Raw genomic sequence first — 19986 nt, 5'->3', positions numbered from 1 at the left:
TATGGCCAATTACTATATGACAAAGGAGGCAAGAATATATGATGGGGAAAAGATAGACTCTTCAATAAATGCTACAAGCACAAGAATGAAACTGGACCACTTTCTCACTCCATACACAAAAATAAACTCAAAATGGATGAAAGACCTAAATGTGAGACCTCAAACCATAAAACTCCTAAATGAAAACATAGGCAGTCACCTCTCTGACCTGTCTTACAGCAACATATTTATGGAGTTGTCTCTCAGGAAGGGAAACACAAGCAACAATAAACTACTGGGACCACACCAAAATCAAAAGCCTCTCCACAGTGAAGGAAAACATCAACAAAACATAACCTACTGAATGGGAGAAGGTATCTGCAAATGATATAACCCATAAGAGGTTATTATTCAAAATATATAAACAACTTATATGCAACTCCCCCCCCCCCCACAAATAATAATAATCTGATTAAGAAAGGAGAAGACCTGGGGTGCCTGGGTGGCTCAGTCGGTTGAGCGTCCGACTTCGGCTCAGGTCATGATCTCGCGGTCTGTGAGTTCTAGCCCCGCGAAGGGCTCTGTGCTGACCACTCAGAGCCTGGAGCCTGTTTCAGATTCTGTGTCTCCCTCTCTCTCTGCCCCTCCCCTGTTCATGCTCTGTCTCTGTCTCAAAAATAAATAAATGTTAAAAAAAAATTAAAAAAAAAAAGAAAGGAGAAGACCTGAGTAGACATCTTCCCAAAGAAGACATTCAGATGGCCAACAGATACTGTGTAGATACGTATGTGTGCATACGTATGTGTGTGTATACACATAAAATATAAACTTTTGAGACCATCAGCAAGGTCAATAAAAAACCCCAACGTTCCCACATCCCCACAGACTCTGCCAAGCTGCCTGTAACAGTATGTCCTTGGGAAATAATGGATGTGCTCAAAAGTCGCACGTAAGGAGGCAGGGAAGGGACATCATTCTATCACCATGTAACTGAACAACATATGCTGTAAAGAAAAAGGAATAAGCATCTTCTTAAGGAGGAGAAGTAGGTGGAAAAAAAGCCCACTGGTATGTTCTGAGTGGGTTTACCAGCCGTGTGAGAGGTTTATTTATCAAGTCATGTATCTGAACCTCAATTTTCTTACGATGGGGATAAGAAAAAAACCCACTTCACAGGGTGGTGAGAATTCACACATTGATATAAGTGCTTAGGATAGAGCCTGGCCTAGGGCAGACACGTGATAAACGTTACTCGTTTGCACATATCTAGCAACTTAACATGCAACACACACACATCATTACCAACATTTGTAATATGAATACTACAAGTCATGCACTAAAATTTTAATAGGCATTATCCCTGCAAGTGAAACAACAGCCTTTTTTCTTTTAAATTCTGTTTTCTAGATTCTCTTTAGTCGAATAAAGCCAGCAATATATTAATATTTAAATATCTCCATTTTTTCCCAAGTAGCCTTAATAATACTCCTTTCCATCTATTAACGTTTCTCTAATATAATCCACTTTCTGCATAGTGTGTTTATGGAAATAGGGTACTTCTGTTGATTTAATCTGAAGAGTAATACATTTCCCCTTTATTCTTCAGAGCCAAACAGTTTGCTCATATTTCTTCCGATAAAGTCCTTTCTGCCCTCTAATACATTTGCAGATGAAGAGTACCCCGAAAGGATTTTAGAGCATAAAAGGTAGGGAGAAAGAAGGGATTAATGTCTCCACAAAGCAAAGTTAAAGGACACAACGTGGCAAGTTAAGGACAGCCATACGGAAAAAGGACACCTCACCTCAATTATGTAAGGCCGGCAAACTACCGCAATCAATATTTCAACTCCATTCCCCTAGTGTGGTCAAAAGATGGAGACAATTCGATAGCTCAGCAGTCCGTCCGGTGCTGCGACAATCATTCTGGAAGAAAAGGAATCTCGTTGAGGAGAACGTGATGGCAAAATATGCTTGATTACTGGAGACAGCTATAGAGTTGAGAAATGAGCAGAGTTAAGCCATTTTCCGTGAGTGGGGGGCGAGGGGGGTGGAAGGGACGGGCCAGAATGGCAGAGAGCCTACGAGCTCATGCAGGCCTGGGTCCCCCTTGCTCTCGGTAAAAGCCGGGTTGCTTGCTCTTTCGGGATCTCCCCATCGCTTCAAAGACAAGGGCTGTTCCTCCCAGCCTCTCACTGGCACTTCCAACGCTGTTCAGGTGTTTGTCGGCGGGTCTAGAAGCCGGCTCAAGAATACCATTCATTTTCATATTTTGGTATCTCTGTCATTTCAGAGTCAGACTACTCCGTAAGAAGCACATGGCCTTTCCCCGAAAACCAGCCCCACCGAGGATTTTTCTAGGCATGTGGCAGTTCCCTGGGATTAAAACTTTGGGATTACGCGCAAGCCATCCCCCATCCCAGAGCAGTCCAGCACCACTTTCCCTGGAACATCCCACTGTTCTGTGCCCCGTCTTTCTCACTCCGGTCCACCGCGCCTGGCGAATACCGGGGCACCCCCAGATGCCGACAGCAGCGGCCTTGACCCTGGCCTCTCTCTGCAGACCTCTGCCCACCCACTCTCTTGCAGACCCGGTGTCCCTGTCCTCTAACCTCTGCCACCCTCAACAGCCCCCTCTCTCCTGGGCCTCATCTTTCTGGGCTATAAAATGAAGAACGGATTAAAATGTCCTCCCTCGATCTTCATTGTGCTTTGAGGTCAGATGTCCCTGTGCTTACATCCCACCCCAGCCGCTTGGCAGAATTTACACAAGTCCTCACAAAGGGGGCCAGTTGAGATCTACCCCTAAGGTTGCTGTAACAGGAAAGACTATGAGATCCAGGGCATGGTTTACAACACATGCTTGAGAAATACTGGTCATTCCCACCCCACCTTATAGGAGATCTCCAACTCTCGACTTCTCTGGTCTCCTCATTTCGAAATCCAGCATTCCTTACATGAGGATCCTGGGTGGCAACAATATTCTCTTCCATCAAATGTCGACTCCTCCACGGACTTTCAGAGGCTTCCATAACCTAGCTCTAATTTATCTTATCTTCCTCCAGCTTACAACAAATAATTCCGGTCCTAGTCAGGCTCAGTCTTACTATGTTCCAAAGAACACACCCTTGACCCTTCCTTTGTTTCATTCCTCATGCAAGATACTGCTTTTCTTATTCCTTCTGTCAAAGCCCAGCTGAGCCTATGGCCCCAGTAATGCCCATGTTCCAGACACTTGAACCCTCACACAGTGTCTTAGTGGCAATGTCCATTGTTTTGTGTTTATTAAGTAAAGTGGTCCAGCTGGAAAGGGACCGCTCTGATCATTTTAACTTAATTTTACAGGTTAGCATGGACCACAAACCAACCCAGCATTTTTTGGATCAGCTTTGTGAACGCTTTGTGAAATTTATACGCCTTTGTGCCTTGAGGTAATAAGACTTTTTTTTTTTTTTTTTTAATTAACTCCACTTTCATTTGCCTAGAGAGGCTCACACAGGAGCCTGTTTCATCAGCGATGAGGAAACCGCGCACAGACCATCCAGGGGCCTCCTCGCGGAGCCAGGAGAGGAGCTCTAAGTGCGTCCGATGCCTGTGGATTTTGTGTTGAAGCCAATGTGTTCGGATTTGAAAAGCCATCTTGTGATAACACTCTCAGCAACAACAGGACTCACGGTGGAGAGAAAGAGGATTGGCCGCTAGGCTTTTACCTCCAGAAACACGACGGCTGAAGTTCCAGGACTAAAGGAAGCATGATGACAGAAGACACAGTGAAGGATCAAGGGAGACACAGGAGGAAGAACTTAAGAAGGAGATACAGAGCGAGGGGATACAGAGGCAGAAGAAACAGCGTGCAGGTGCTGAGACCGCTAGCCCAGGGAAAGATGAGCGACGTCGAGGGCTGCGGATGGGGACGAACACGATGTCACGGAGTTGAGCGCCTAGTAAGGCAGCCACAGGTGACCCCTGAGGACAATGTGTCATAGGGGCTGGTCCAGGATGCAGACCACAGGGGACTGCGGACAAACCAGGAGGGCAGACGGAGACCAGCAGAGACACTGTTATCAAGAAGTGTGCTAATCAAGCCACCGAAACAGCTGCTTATCTCGTATCCTGAAGTTCACCGGACTTAAACCAATAAAAACGCCTCCCCCCATGCATGCCCTCAACTCCTCGCTTCTCCACAGGCACAGAGCTCAGTGACCAAAAATAACCGACGACAGAGCCTTCCAACCTCTCTCTCCCAACACCCCCCGCGGTGCCTGGTTTTGGCTAAGACACCTTCTAGAACTAGTCAACAGCCACCTGCTATCAACGCTCAGCATCTAAATTCGATTGTCCCGCCTCAGGTAAATGCCAGTTACCTGTTTATCATTATCAGAGGGAAAAATGAAACCAGACGCTAAAATGTGTCAGCTGAACAGGAACAGAAGCACAAACTCAGGTCAGATACCTTTGGGTGAACTATATCATTGATCCTCAACTGTCAGAAAGAGAACTTTCAACTTCTACTTCCTTCAAAAGCATGCTTGTTCTTTACTGTAAGTTTAAAAAACAATGAAATATGAATAAAGAAAAAAAAACGATCAGCATTAGCCTGTTTTTAATCTTCTACTTTGTTGTGTGCATGATGCATCTATAAACATAATACACGAATGTGTCTCTATTGACCTAAAAAGAGACTCCCTAGCAGAAGGATTTCCAGCTGAGTTTTTAGTAACATTTCTCTCTTAACAGTAACACCAGGGACTACCCCCGTCTCTCTGCCAATACTAAGCCAGGTTAACAGCTTCTGCTTCATTGGTTCCTCTGGTCCTTCTACGTTCTGTGTTAGTCAACTCCCCTCTCTCTCGTCACATGTCTTTGCTGCTGAAGAGCCATTCTGGTCACAAGACAAATATTTCTGTTTAGGAACCAAGGCTACTTTATCAGCCACTACAAATGTAACCCGTGACAGCTGACTTTCCAACATTCCCAATACCCTCGAAGGGTCCTCCGCTGGTTATAGGTTAGCGACAGCTAGGGTAACAGTATACATGTGAACCTATGCTTTTGGCGGGGGTTAAGAAGCACTGTTGCATAAATATTTTAAGTAGAGCCTGTACTGAAATTCTAGATGAAGAGCCATTCACCGATCCTCTGTAACATGCCGGGGGCCCAAGGTAGCAAATTTTTATTGACGCTGTGAGCAAGCCTTGCCATCTGCTAGGGGGGTCTCCAAGATTTCACCCTAAATGTATCCCCCTCCACACCAAATGTTTCTATTTTTTTTTTTAATGCATTAGCTGCGCTGTGGGCCAGGTAGTGCGTGACACAACGGCCAAGGACGGTGGGTGCTCGGTGAAGCTGTCTGCAGTCAGAATTACTCGTCGCTTTGGGAGCCCAAGGGCACAAGTGCACAGTGCATGTGCACCAGCCGGGTGAGTTTCCCCGCAGCAATATCACCACAACCAAGTCATTCATCGCCAGAGAAGGGAAAAAGAAACCTCTCCCCAGGATTTGACGCATGCACTGAAGATTTATGGAAAATGCTTCGGGATGTGAAGGCTACTTCTCCAGAAGAGGCAGGTTTCTGGACTGCCCTGGGAAACAGCCCAACGATAGATGCCTCTGTCCCCCTTGCTGGTGTGGGGCAGGTACAGCCACCCACAAATCTGGAGCCCTGAGGAAGAGCGGGAGACGCCCCCAAAGTGGGGATCCGACTGTGGGTGACCGCAGCTCTAGGAGCGCAGGGGAGACAGAGCCTAGCCTCTGCCCGGCTGCGGCCAGCCTGGGGACAGTCCCCCTGTGGCAGGAGGCTCCTATATTTGTCTCTCCCCACTGCCCTCATTGCTGTGGCTGGAGGGCTCTAACTTCTCTGCTTCGGGGAGGCTGCAGCCAGATTTTGTCAGGAGAATAGGGCTGGAGAAGAAAGCAATTGTCCCCTAAGGAGAGTCTTGCGGGAGGGCTGAGTGGGAGACGTGGAGGAGCACAGGACCGCACCTGCTCGGAGCACCTGCTCGGACGGGGTGACAGACACGCAGGAGGCCGGAGGGAATGGCAGGACTCCTGCCGTGACAAAGTACCTTCCCCAACCTCAACTCTCACCCAGAAGCAGCAGGGACCAGTGCGAAGAGATGAGCCAAGGGTGGGGGGATGGGTCTTCCAGACCTCATGACATATCATAAGAATGTCGAAGTCTGGGGGGCACATGAGTGGCTCAGGCCAGTGAGCATCTGACTGCGGCTCAGGTCATGATCTTGTGGTTCATGGGTTAGAGCCCATGAGCTGTGCTGACAGCTCAGAGCCTGGAGCCTGCTCTGGAGTGTCTCCCTCTCTCTCTGCCCCTCCCCTGCTTCCACGCTCGCTCTCTCTCAAAAATAAAATAAACATTAAGAAAATAAAAATAAATTAAAAAAAAAAGAACTTGGAACCCTGGCACAACCTTGCTGGGGTGTGTGGGAAAGAGACCCAACGTTAACCTTTCTGCTACCACCCTGGAGTAGAAGATGAGTGGATTGAGAAAAATACAGTATTTTTTTGCACCCTTGAGTCTGTGGACCAAGATTCATTCTCAACTTGAATTAACAACTCAATGAGCAAATGAGCTCATGATGAAGGTAAACGGCTTAACAGCTAGTAACCTATATATTTTTCTGACACTATCAGTTGAAATGCATAGATCTCCGTCAGATCAGGATGCCATTCAGAGTAAAGGACCCTTTGAGAGCAGAGGCTCATGAGGCTTTTGCATCACGCAGACATTTACCATGAATTTTGGCCTTGCTCGTCACCAGAGCTGTTTCTAAAGGTGCAGCACTGACAGAGACAGGTGTCACTGGAGGCATCACCTGCTGGCATTGACGAGGCCTCATGGGGTAGAGTCACTCAGAAAATTCACTGTCATCCTTGACCTTGATTCCCAGTCTAGCCCAAGGTTTCTTAGGTCCAACAATGAGCTTTTCTTGGAGCCAAAGAGGATTCCTCCCCTAGAGCGTGAAGTTAATGAATAAATCCACAGCAACACGTTCATGGTATGCGTGGGGGGGATGCTTCGGTCCCCTCCACATGAACTACTCCCTTCTTTGGAATTTTCTGATCCAGCTACAGGGTCAGAGGGGACTCTCCCGTACTGCCTCCTGGTACACACACATCTCACCCAGCCAAGTCCTCGATGGGCCCCACGGAGGCATCAGACCCATGCTAAGCAAGAAGCTTCCTTCCTCGGGTTTTCAGCCAGGCTCCAGATGCAGGTGGCTCTGCCCACAGAAAGAGCTGATGTGCAGAAAGGTGGGGTAAAGCTGAGGGCAGTCGAGACAACAGAGTTCTCCATGTTCTCTGTGCTTTCCCTTTGACCCTAGGTTTTCTCTGAGGGTCCTGGATTCCTTGGGGGTACTTTGGTATCCTGAGAAAGCCCTCCTCAAGTTGGTTTTGATTCTCACAGCCAAAGACGCCCAGCTGAATACCATCCTTTCCCTGTTACCGTGTTCTCCAGAGGATAATCAGATGTGCTGGGTGAGCACTGGACCAGACCAGAGAAAGGAGAGCCAGGCTGGGGGGTGGAGGGGAGAGGTGGGGGTGCCTGCTGTAGGCCATGTTTTGAACCTGGAACACCTCCAGGTCTAGGCCTCTCGTCCATTTTCAGTGTGCCTCCCTGGCCCATTTGTGCCTCCCTGAATCCTATTTTTCTAGCCTTGCATGCTGACTATTCCACTTTAGCTGATGTTTTCCTTACGTACATACATATATACATTCCACTTCTCCTCCTGTATTCACCTGTACTATTTCCAGCTGTAGACATTCTATGAAGTCAAGATACAAAGATAAACCCCCAAGAGGGATGTGAGTGTTCTGCTCAGTGCCCACTCCTGGTATAGGCTTGTCATCTCAGAGGTGGAATTTTTACCACAAATCGAGCCTACGTTACAAAGACAAGTTAAACATTATACAGAGATGGGAGAAAACGGTCGCCTATAGTAACACCAGGTTTTTTTTCATAGAAAACTGGTAGGGCCTGGTACCTTCTCCCATAAACATGCACGTACAATTTTTCTTTTTTCTTTTTTTTTTAAGTTTATTCATGTATTTTGAGAAGAGAGAGAGCATGCACATGTGTGAGCAGTGGGCGGGGTGGGGGGGTGGTTAGGGAGAGAGAGAATGAGAGAGGGAGAATCCCAAGCATACTCCATGTTGTCAGCATGGAGCCTGACATGGGGCTTGAACCCACAAACTGTGAGATCATGACCTGAACCCAAATCAAGAGTCAGAAGCTTAACTGACTGAACCACCCAGGCATCCCTACAATTTCTTGAGCTGGTAAAGAATAGTCCAACTTGGTCATGGGTATTTTTTTTTTTCAATTGTCATACTTGATTTTATTCCTTAAAAACTTGCAATAATGTTGTAACAAAGTATAAATCTTGCTGTTTATTATGTATGTATTTAAGAAAAATCAATGGTGAGAAACACCTTTTTTTTTCTTTTTAAGTAGGTTTCACGCCAAGTGTGGAGCCCAACATGGGGACTGAACTCAACACTCTAAGATCAAGCCCTGAGCTGAGATCAACATTCAGATACTTAACCCACAGAGCCACCTGGCGCCCCTGGTGAGATATATTCTCCAACTGTCCGGGGGGCGGGAAATTAAAATATATTTAATTTTTAACATTTTAAAGAGAGGGTTCAATAAAAAAAGCTTTTCTCTTTTAAGATTAATCAATCAGAAATGAAATCATTGACTGACATGTAAACTTTTTTTTTTTTTTTACCCTTCGTGGCTTGACAAACGCAAAAGAAGAAGAAGAAGGAGGAGGAGGAGGAGGAGGAGAAGAAAGGAAAATGTCACACTCAAGAGACTGCACAGGAAAAAAGGGCATTCAGTCATCCAAAGTACAGTTCCTTACCTGATATCTACATTTTATAAAGGAGGAAGAACATTTCCACTTAGGGCAAAGAAAACAAAATTACTTGTACGTGTGTGACCCAATCAAAAAGTGCTTTCTCTCTGATGGGGTTACCAAACTTGGCTCAGTTCTGCCATTTAAACCGTAAGCCCCAGGATGGAAAGTTCCAGACCTTCCAGCACTTCTCTCCTTTTTCAGTTCTCTGTGGAGGAAGTAACTACATCTGGGAGTGACCCGGGGGTGAGGTGGCAAGAGACCCCTTCGTCAGACTGAGGGAGGGGTGTGCAAGGAGGTAACCATTAGCTATAGGCACTCTGGAGAATGCCACATGTCAAACGTCTTTACTTCCCGAGAAAATTATAACAAAAGGTACCATTAAAAGAAACCCCAGGGGTGCCTGGGGGGCTCAGCTGGTGGAGCATCAGACTCTTGACTTCGGCTCAGGTTATGACCTCAGGGCTGTGGGATCGAGTCCTGTGTCGGGCTCTGTGCTGACACCGTGAAGCCTGTTTGGGATTCTCTCTCCCGCTGTCTCTGCCCCTCCCCCCTCTCAAAACAAAACAAACCCTCCCAAAACCCCCAACACCAAAAACCACTGGTTCTCAAATCTAGGCATAAATCAAAATTGAAAGCATAAATCTATCAAAGCACAGATTTCTGGTCCTCACCTCAGAGTCTCGGAGTCACCAGGTCTGGGGTGAGTCCTGAGGACCAACATTTCTAACTAGTTCCCAGTTGATGTTGCACCACTGCTGATGGTGAGGTTTGGGGGGGGGGGGGGGCGGGGCAGAGAACCACTGTCTTAGAAAGAGGAGCAAATGAAGGACATGAGCTCTTTAGCTAAGGATACAATCTTTGTGTTAGCAGCCATTGTGTCAATATCCACTGATAGGGAAATTCATTCCACAGCAGTTTACCAAACCCCTTAGCTACAGGGAATCTAATGCTTTACGAGAAGGGCAGGGTCCCTTCTGCCCTCCTCCGCACACCCAAGTAAAACGACTACTCCAGGAACCTCTGTATCTCCAACGCACAGCCTCCAGAAGGAACCGAAACAGAACTCCCGGTGGTTATCCATCAAAGGACCAAAGCGAATGTCTGGAGCTGCCGTTGAGAGTGAGAGCCCAACTAGAAAATGATGAAGCCATGAGGCATGAGGAGCAGAGTAATGGCACACAGCAAGGGCACGGGAGGGAGACGCAATCCAGGAGACCTCTGCTTCCTGACCTACCCTTTCTCTGCACCTTCATCAGTCAGGTCCAGGGAGCCTGTAAGGGTTTTCTGTGCCAGGGCCACCAAAAGTGCTGCCCTACTGCCCGAGACCCCAAGCAGGTCTATCACCCTGATGACTCCATGCACCTAGAACTACATAGACAATGACAGGAAGACAATGCACCAAACTAGGGCTTTCCAGACTCAAGACTGTGTCACAAATACATCAAGGGCAGGGCGCCTGCGTGGCTCAGTCGGTTAAGCGTCCGACTTCGGCTCAGGTCATGATCTCACGGTCTGTGAGTTCGAGCCCCGCGTCGGGCTCTGCGCCGACAGCTCAGAGCCTGGAGCCTGCATGGGATTCTTTCTCTCTCAAAGTAAGTAAAATAAACTTTAAGAAAAAAAGATTAAAAAAAAAAAGCCAAACCCAGGTTACCCTGGCAGACATCCTTGGAAGCACACAGCAGAAGTGGAGGGGTACAAACTCCTAGCTGAGCCTCCCATTAAAGCTAATTAAAGCGACCACAAAAACCGGAAGTGTGTTGTTCATCTAAAGTCAGCCCAGCCTCACATGAGACATTCGCACAGCGTGTATTTATCTCCATTACCTCGTCCTGTAGGCAGCCTGGCCTTCCTCCATCAGTCACTCTCAGCCCAAAGGGGTAATTCCTCCAACTCTTCACTCAGGATTTCCAAAGCAAACATCCATCCGTCTCGGGGGAGGGGGGTGAGTCACAACTCTGTCAACTAGATTAGCACTTTCTTTAAAATACAAACAAAACGGGGGCGCCTGGGTGGCGCAGTCGGTTAAGCGTCCGACTTCAGCCAGGTCACGATCTCGCGGTCCGTGAGTTCGAGCCCCGCGTCGGGCTCTGGGCTGATGGCTCAGAGCCCGGAGCCTGTTTCCGATTCTGTGTCTCCCTCTCTCTCTGCCCCTTCCCCGTTCATGCTCTGTCTCTCTCTGTCCCAAAAATAAATAAACGTTGAAAAAAAATAAAATAAATAAAAATACAAACAAAACAATGCTGTGACTTCTATATTCATCGTTACCCTTGCCACCGAGAGTACTCTCTCCTGACCATGACTTAGGTTACTTGCAACTTGAACCAACAAAGAAACAAAAAAAAATCCTGGTTTTTAATTTATGAGGTAAATCTACAGACGGGTAAGGCAGCAATTTTAAGTGATTGATCTTGGCTGTCCACCTTTCCAAGTTACCTTTCATTCTTTGACTGTCAAGAGTGTCCTTTGGTAATGGCATGAACTCATTTAGGACATAAGACTAATCACAGTGTTGTCGGCATCATGAATTCTCCAAGTCGGACTCCCTTCTACCTTGCCAGGAACTATCATTTATACCGGCTCAAATAGTTTTCTCAAAACGTGGGAGAAAGGAAAAGTTAATTTCCTGTTAAACCTAACCTTCACTGTGTTAGGACATATATTATAATGTTCGGCGAAACTGCACAGAATAAGAAACCAACTCCTGGGGCCCCTGGCTGGCTCAGTCAGTAGAGCAGGCAATTCTTGATCTCAGGGTTGTGAGTTTGAGCCCTTCATTCAGCACAAAGGTTACGGGGGGGGGGGGGGGGGGGACAAAGGAGACAAAGATTTTTCTGCCAGCAACAGCCATTGTCGCCTCATCCAGTACAATGCACTTATGCAAAGAAAGCCCTGGTATATTAAGAATTCCCACTTGAGGGGTGCCTGGGTGGCTCAGTCAGTTAAACATCCGACTCCTGATTTGGGCTCAGGTCATGATCTCAACGGTTTGTGAGATCTAGCCCCACAAAGGCCTCCACACCAACAGCATGGAGCCTGCTTGGGATTCTGTCTCTCTCTCCCCCCCTCCCCCGCATGTATTCTCTCTCAAAATAAATAAAACTTTGTAAAAAAAATAATAATAAAAATTCCCACTTGATTTGTGATAAAGGAAGCAAGAATATACAATGGAGAAAAATAGTCCCTTCAATAAATGGCGCTAGGAAAACGGGACCACCACATGCCCAAGAATGAAACTGGACCCCTATCTTACAGCCTACACAGAATCAACTCAAAACACATTCAAGACCTGAACGTAAGACCTACAACCATGAAACTCCTGATGTTGGTTTTGGAGATGACGGTTTTGAATCGGACACCCAAAGCAAAAGCAACAAAAGCAAAAATAAATAAATAAATAACCAGAACGACGTCAAACTAAAAAGCTTCTCATGACAAAGGAGACCATCAATAAAATGAAAAGGCAACCTACTGAACGGGAGAAAATCAGTACCAATATTTCTCTGATAAGGCTCAAGGTCCGAATTACATAAAGAACTCCTACAACTCAATAGCAAACAACACAAAACAAACAAACAAAAAATACCACAATCCCATTGAAAAATGAGAAGATCTGAACAGACACTTTTCCAAAGACAGAGACGCCAAGAGGTACAAGAGATGCTCTACAACGTTGATCATCAGGGCAATGCAAACCAAAGCCCCAAGGAGATGTCACCGCACACCTGTGAGAAAGGCTCGCCTCAAAAGGACAAGAAGTAACAAGGGCTGAGGAGGATGTGGAGCAAGGGAAGCCCTCAGGCACCGCTGACAGGAAGGAAAGGGGTGTAGCCCCTGCAGCAAACAGTAGGAAGGTTCCTCAAGTGATTAGAAGTAGAGCTTCCGTCTGATCCGTTGCCACCACATGACCCAGCAATTCTACTTCTGGATATTTATCTGCACAAAACGAAGATGCTACTTTGCATGAGCAAGCGTGAGTTGGGGAAAGGGGCAAGTGGGGGGGGGGGAGGGAGGTAGGGGGAAGGAGGCAGAGGGAGGGAGAAGGGGAGAGAGAGACAGAGGAGTCTTAAGCAGGCTCCAGGCTCAGCAGGGAGCGTGACACGGGGCTCATGACCTGGGCCACCGTCAAGAGTCAGATGATCAACCGACTGAGCCACCCAGGTGCCCTGTTCAGAATTTTCATCGAAAGCGCTCCTACCTTAGAGCTAATCCACTAACACGTGCTGCCAAAGGAACCCGTTGTAACTTCTGCATTACCACAACCTGCGGCGACTGTCAACGGTGCCTCCGGTCCCTCCGGCGAAGCTTTTCTCTGGCTCCCGCGCGTCCGTAGCTGTACCCAGTGCCACTGTCTGCCTTGGTAACAATGCCTTTTCTTGTGGAGAAGACACGGGACGCCGCCTTGTCACACAAACACCCCAGAGCAGGAGCTGGTCCTGGGGGGAGCCCTACAACCCCACCCCCCAGTGCTCCTGGATGGAGCACGGAGACCACCCCCCGGGGGGCTAGATGGGAGGCAGGCACGCACATCCCACCACGGGGTGCACACTGGTCTCATTTAAGAGAAACCAATTTTGGGGTGCCTGGGTGGCTCGGTCGGTTAAGCGGCCGACTTCGGCTCGGGTCATGATCTCGCGGTCCGTGAGTTCGAGCCCTGCGTTGGGCTCTGTGCTGACAGCTCAGAGCCGGGAGCCTGTTTCGGATTCTGTGTCTCCCTCTCTCTGACCCTCCCCCGTTCATGCTCTCTGTCTCAAAAATAAATAAATGTTAAAAAAAAAATTTTTTTTAATAAATAAATAAATAAATAAATAAATAAATAAAAGAAACCAATCTGGCAAAACACATCATGAGTCTTTGGAGAGGTTACAGTTATTTAATATTATTTCTATATATACACACATAAACACACACAACTTTGTGATTTCCAACCCAGTCCCTTTGCTTCCAATAACATAGACTAAGGAAATAATGTTCCAAAAAATCTGACAAAGATTTAGGCCCAAATACAGTTACTGCCCCACCATGATCACAATAAAACATCAGAAACTTAAATTACTATTAAACATTATGCAGACAGGAAACGTGTATGAAGCCAAGGAGTCTTAAATAATTTTATTAGCATGAAAGGCAACATAATTTAGTCTCTGTATATCATAAAAACTTGCAAAATATACAAATTTTCAATTGCTCATTATATGTGACTATTAATGTTAAGTGAACAGAGGCAGGTGGTTTTGGAAAATAAATTAAGAGGCACCTGGGTGGCTCAGTCAGTTGAGCATCTGACTCTTGATTTCAGCTCAGATTATGATGTCACAGTTCATGGGATCGAGCCCTGAGTTGGGCTCTGAGCTGACATCAGGGAGGCTGCTTGGGATTCTGTCTCTCCTCTCTCTCTGCCCCTCCTGTGCACGTGTTCTCCCTCTCTCCCTTCATCCCTCTCTCCCCCTCTCCCCTTCCCTCCCTCAAAATAAATATATACATTAAACACTTAAAAATATAATAAATTAAGTGTCCCATGTTCAGTTTCCATAATAAATAGGGTGAAGCAGGATGCATCCAGATTTTATCAAAAGCATTAAGAAAATAATTTCTGCCTTTTATAGGGATGAAAGTTCCTCTAACAGGTTAGCTTTCTGATCAGAACCCCTCGTGGACAGGGTCTAGGTCACAGATCAGGTTTCGGGGAACCCGGGCCTTGATTTCTTCCCATACGACAGGGGTAGCCCAGCTGGGCCCACTGAGTAACAGCACAGACAGGCAGTGGACTCTTGCACTCCCGAAACTGTGAACCCCACTAGGAAAACAACTCTTCATGGTCAGACCACACCCAAGACATCTCATTTTCATCGTAATTAAAATACAAGTGCAGATTTCAAAAATGAAGTGTAAGTGAAGTTTATGGAGATACGTCTTTTCCAAATGTCCATAATTTTATATATTTATACCCAATATATTATTGGGTATAAATATACTATATATAGTATTTAGTGTTATATACCAAAGAATTCAAAAAATACTTCAAAGTAGCTGACCACACTCCAAGCACAGATTAAAACAAAACCATCATAGAAATAACAGGCATTTCAACAGGAAAGCCAGGGGCATCCGGGTGGCTCAGTCAAGTTAAGCATCCAACTCTTAATCTCAGCTCAGGTCATGATCTCACGGTTTCTGAACTCAAGTCCCAAGTAGGGCTCTGTGTGGACAGTGTGGGGCCTGCTTGGGATTCTCTCTCTCGCCCCTCCCTCATTTGCACTCTGTTTTCTCCCTCTCAAAATAAACTTAAAAAAAAATCCCAGTACATAAAAGAAACTATTTTCCTAAAAGTTATTGCTTCAAGGAAATATACATCATAAATAAAATTGTTTTAAAAATAACAGAAACACTTGGGGCTGGGGAACGTGGAGATTAACAAAAACAGAAGTCCTATATATCAAATTTTATGGATCTGGCCAAAGTCAGCACAAAGATAAATTCAAGCCCTGAGTAATGACAATAAAGTACATATCCGATGAGGAAAAATGCTCAACTCCATTTGTTAGTAAAATTACTACAAAAATAGCTCAGCAACAGTGAATACATAAAAGAGAAGAGAAATAAATCCAAAAGCTTATTTAAAATCCAAGAAAAAGGGGGCCTGGGTGGCTCAGTCAGTTGAGCGACTGACTTCGGCTCAGGCCATAATCTCACAGTTCGTGGGTCTGAAACCCAAATTGGCTTCTGTGCTGACAGCTCAGAGCCTGGAGCCCGCTTCGGATTCTGTGTCTCCCACTCTCTCTGCCCCTCCCCGACTCGCACTCTGTCTCTGTCTCTCAACATAAAAAAAATTTTTTTTAATCCAAGAAAATATAATAAAATCCCATCAAAGAAGTGTACCTAAGTGAAGACAATTAGAAAAAGAAAAGCACTAGGACATACTAAGGGGATACAAGGAAGAATGTATAATAAACAGATACAAAGTTATGCTTTTCAAAACGACTTGACACGGAAGGGCGGCATGAAGACTACTAGCAGGAAACAGCTGGGTGTCAGGTGGACTGAGGTGAGGTCTCTGCTCCAACAGCCTCCGATGTCACCTGTGTCCCACAGCGGGGACAGTCCTGGATGGAGCATCACAGCTGGGTCGAACAGCACTGAGACCACCCATCCCACCCCAGGGGCTAGGTCCACAGGGAGATGGGCACTCACAACACGGCCATGGGCGTGGGCGGTGGTCCCATAGTTAAATGAAATCAATTAGGGAAAAATGTATCAAGGTCTTTTAAAGTGGTTACAATTTCAAAAATAAATGTAACTTTTGATCCTATAATTTTACGTCTAATAGCACACATTAAGAAAAAAAGGTTTTAGGGGCATCTGGGTGGCTCAGTTAGTTAAGTGTCTGACTTCAGTTCAGGTCATGATCTCACAGGTCATGAGTTCGAGCCCCACACTGGGCTCCTCACTGATGGTGTGGAACCTGCTAGGGATTCTCTCTCTCTCCCTCAAAATAAATAAACTTAAAAAACAATTTTAATATTTATTGTGAAAGAGAGAGAGAGAGCACTTGTGCAAGCACGTGATCAGCAGAGGGGTAGAGAGGGAGAGAGAGAAAGAGAGAGAGAGAGAGAAAGAAAGAGAAAGAGAGAGAAAGAAAAAGAGAAAGAAAGAAAAAGAGAGAGAAAGAGAAAGAGAAAGAAAGAGAAAGAGAGAAAGAAAGAGAAAAAAGAGAGAGAGAGAGAGAAAGAGAGAGAGAGAGAGAGAGAGAGAGAGAGAGAGAGAGAGAATCCCAAGCAGGCTCCACACTGTCAGTGCAGAGCCCGACACAGGGCTCGAACCCACAAGCTGTGAGATCATTACCTGAGCTGAAGCTCAATGCTTATGCTTAACCAACAGAATCACCCAGGAGCCCTGTGATTCTCATTTTTAAAAAGGAGGGGGAGAAAACGAACCTCTCCCTAGCAAGGCACATATAAACATAATTCTGGACTCAGTGTCACTGACACTTCTCACCTAAAGCTCAAGGATAAGACACTGATTCTCTACCACCTACTTGCAAATACAGAAACATATATAGGATCATATAATCCTAAACTGAAAGATTCTATGTTTCAACAATGCCAAGTACTTCTGAGGTTTATTCACGGGTTTATCTTGTCAATAACATGATATTAGTGAGTGGCAAAGAGAGAAGTCCCATCAGAAATAAAACAGCACGCTTACTCTCGAACACAATGCACGGGCCTGACACAGAGAGGACATCACTCCAGTCACACAATGGCTATTCAGAGCTCCCCGTTAATGGAATATTCACAGTTTAAGACCGAAACACAATGCACAAAGAACAGAAATACAGACAACGTTGCCACATTAGAGATGTGGATGACAGAATTAGCTTCCTGGCCACAGAGACTTCAGCGAGGGCTATACATAAGCCAAAAAATTATTTTCTATTAACGGTCAGGCAATGAATATAAAGTTGGACACAACAGTTCATCGGGTTGAAGTGATTTTATACAACACCGCTCCAGTAAGCGGGCTTGTTCGTCTTTTCTCTTCAACCATCAAAGAAAGTAGTCCTTTTCCAAGCACTACCCTCTATCAGCTGTGGGGTCCGCTGGGTTGCAGCCTCTGACATGCCTCCTCTTTTCAGTGATTTCTACAGTGTATTGTTGTTGTTGAAGTCAGCTCCATGCCCAACACGGAGTCCAATGTGGGGCTCAAACTCACAAACGTTAAGATCAAGACCCGGGCAGAGGTCAAGAGTTGGATGCTGAACGGATTGAGCCCCCGAGGCGCCCCTCTACAGGGCTCTGTGATGAGAAATCTGCACTGCTTTCCTCACAGACTCTTAACACTGAAACATGACACGTCTAGAGAAAACCATCACCTGGTCGTATGCAAAAACTTTCACGACCTTTGGGAAGGGATCTTAGATCGCTGTCCAACAAACGCTGAACTCACTGCCAAAATCCCCAATGCACGCCTCTGGCTTGGGGCCATCCCAAGTCTTTAATACATCCATTTCTATTGGTAAGGCTGTTTGGTGAGAAATATCCAAGCCTTAGGGGGAAAAAAGAAGAAAAACAAAAAAACAAAACGAGAGTAACTTTGAGCAAGCTATTTTGTTTCTGAGAATTTGTCTTCAGGAAGTAACTCGACAAGAACACAGTGATGGGAAAATCTCAACAATATTCTTCACAGTGCCATTGCTTACGATGCTAAAAACAAACAAAAAACCCAAAAAACAACAACAACAAAAACAGCAACCCAGCAAAATGGCAATCAGTGAGAGATGGCTTTAATAAAGTAGAGATGTGTTTATATAGTCGAATACACGCAGCCACTAGAAAGAATATAGATAAACATAAAATGATGTATATGTGGTATTTGGTGGAAGGAAGCAATTACCAATTAGTAAAAACACAATCTCTATTTTCTGTGTCAATGCATGGAAAAAATGCTTGAATTAACTGACACAGATGAGAATGTTCTTAAGTCTATCCACAAGCTCCCCTTCTGAGAAGTTTGCTCTCCTTTCTACCCCACAGCCTTTCAACGCTGCCTGGTACCTGGTGGGAGGTACTTTCTAGGCCATTTATCTCCCTGGTTTACCTCTTAAAATGTGGAGCTCAGAACCCAAAGCAAACACTCAGAGGATGCCCGGCCAAGTACAGGAAACAATGGGATGATTACCTCCTTTGTTCTGAATACCCCATCATTAATGCTGCTGGAGATGGCCGACCACATCCCAAGGGTTGGCTAAACCCTTATATCTTTTTAACGAGAGCTGCTATGGACCCAGGTCGCTCCATTCCACAAACATGCAACTTTTTTTTTTTCTATCCCAGGGATAAGGAAGTTGCATTCAGTAGAGCTTAATTGTGTATTTGTTCATGTTGGTCGCCTTTGGCTGGTAGAAACCTTTTTCTATCCTGATTTCGGACTCCCTAACGTGGAGACAGGCACATGCATGACCCACCTTTATCAAAGGTCACTTTCTTAAACCAGGACACCATGTCTTTTTAGAAGGATACGCAAACTATTTATCTTATGACAACTTAAAATGTTTTTATGTCAAAACGAAAACAGCCAAGTTAAAAAATCAAATACAAAGTGGATTCATCTTTGTGCAAAAGCATCCAATGTCAAAGACGCATGGCTCTTGTTTTGCTTCCAACTCACCCTACACTCCCACCTACAATCGACCCTGTACCTTCCACCCCTTCACGCCTTCCCCTAAAAAGTATAAACCCTCCCCTTCGTAAATAGTACTTTGATGGGAAAATGAGAATAGAGGCAAGGTAGCGAGCCTCACTAAGTCAAACGGTTTATCAACCCTCAATACGTCTATAGTTAAGCCCTCGTTTTTCTAACTTATCCATAAAAGGACCCTAAGAAACTTAGTCAAACACCTGGTCTTATTCTGATATCCCCTAACAACAACACTACTCAAACTCTCAGACAACTAACTGATTTAAAGAGGAGGAAGGGGAGGAGGAGGAGGAGGAGGAGGAGGAGGAGGAGGAGGAGGAGGAGAGGAGAAGAAAGAAAAAGTTAGTTCAAGAGAGGCTTGTCCTTGGGAAAGCCATGCTAACTTCTTGTAACCACTATGCCTCTTTCCTACGTAATCCCAAACTGTCCCTTGTTCCCTCTCTTTATTCCATTCCAAAATCATTTCGCACCTGTTCTTTTGAAGGCACTGAACTAGTCTAGGAGAGATGATACAGTAAGACAGGGAGGCAGAGAGAGAGAGGACACAAAGGCCAACAACTCCAATGCAAAGTAAAAACGCTTCAAGAAAGTTCCAGAATAGGGAAGCACTAGCATGCAGGAGGGAAGACCTCTATCTGGTGGGATGGCGGTAGGCATGAAGGGTGGGAATAAAGATAAGAATGGGGCCACAAACATTCTTAACGTGAAGATTCTGATTTTGCTAGGGAATCGCTTTAAAGCTTTCCGAGCCACACTGTGGTGTTCTATTTCAGGTAATTCAAATGCTTTCAATTTCTCAAGAACACCTGCCCATCTTCTCACTCTTTTTGGCCTTTCTCCTGTCCTCCGAGATTGCCAACACAAGTGTACAAATCAGAAAATATTAGGCCCTTAGACTTTTGACAGCATTTTTAAGGTAACAAAGCATTTGCAGGTG

General features: G+C 45.6%; 1 protein-coding gene across 3 annotated transcripts in view; it reads right to left on the bottom strand.

Annotated features, from left to right (window-relative positions):
- KANK1 (KN motif and ankyrin repeat domains 1) overlaps positions 1 to 19986 on the bottom strand; it is a 200474-nt gene that overhangs the window by 130465 nt on the left and 50023 nt on the right. For all 3 annotated transcript variants that reach the window (XM_027041094.2, XM_027041095.2, XM_053205305.1), the window contains exon 2: positions 1782 to 1902. The gene's annotated coding sequence lies outside the window, so the exon portion shown is untranslated. The remainder of the gene's footprint in view (positions 1 to 1781; positions 1903 to 19986) is intronic.

Source organism: Acinonyx jubatus, chromosome D4, assembly GCF_027475565.1.
Source record: "Acinonyx jubatus isolate Ajub_Pintada_27869175 chromosome D4, VMU_Ajub_asm_v1.0, whole genome shotgun sequence".
Classification (NCBI taxonomy): domain Eukaryota; kingdom Metazoa; phylum Chordata; class Mammalia; order Carnivora; family Felidae; genus Acinonyx; species Acinonyx jubatus.
The sequence above is the reverse complement of the archived record's forward strand: the minus strand, read 5'-3'. Positions and strand labels throughout refer to the sequence as shown.